Genomic DNA, 488 nt, shown 5'->3' on the forward strand with positions numbered 1-488 from the left:
TCCTGGGAAGTCCTCGTGTTGCATTCCCTTTTTAAATTTTTTTTGCACGGCGTGCAAAAGGAAACTCACGGCCGCGACATATATTTACCACGTTTTATTATTTTGCACATTTGCGGTAAGTTTTAGCTCGTTGGTCATTATTCACGCGTGTAGCGGCGGGCAAAGCAAAGTACAATCGTCTTTGTAGTGGAGCTGGGAGGGGCAAGCATAAGGGACGAAGACGGGGGTAACATGTCGGATGCGATCATACCAGCACTAAAGCACCGGATCCCATCAGAACTCCGAAGTTAAGCGTGCTTGGGCGAGCGTAGTACTAGGACGGGTGACCTCCTGGGAAGTCCTCGTGTTGCATTCCCTTTTTAAATTTTTTTTTGCACGGCGTGCAAAATAAAACTCACGGCCGCGACATATATTTACCATGTTTTATTATTTTGCACGTTTGCGGTAAGTTTTAGCTCGTTGGTCATTATTCACGCGTGTAGCGGCAG

General features: G+C 46.7%; 1 non-coding gene across 1 annotated transcript; it reads left to right on the top strand.

The window, feature by feature from the left end:
• The first annotated feature begins 236 nt into the window (after positions 1–236).
• LOC119296797 lies at positions 237–355 on the top strand. The gene has a single exon (XR_005145391.1). It is a non-coding gene; the product is annotated as a 5S ribosomal RNA (ribosomal RNA).
• Positions 356–488: the final 133 nt, after the last annotated feature.

Source organism: Triticum dicoccoides, chromosome 1A, assembly GCF_002162155.2.
Source record: "Triticum dicoccoides isolate Atlit2015 ecotype Zavitan chromosome 1A, WEW_v2.0, whole genome shotgun sequence".
Lineage (NCBI taxonomy): Eukaryota > Viridiplantae > Streptophyta > Magnoliopsida > Poales > Poaceae > Triticum > Triticum dicoccoides.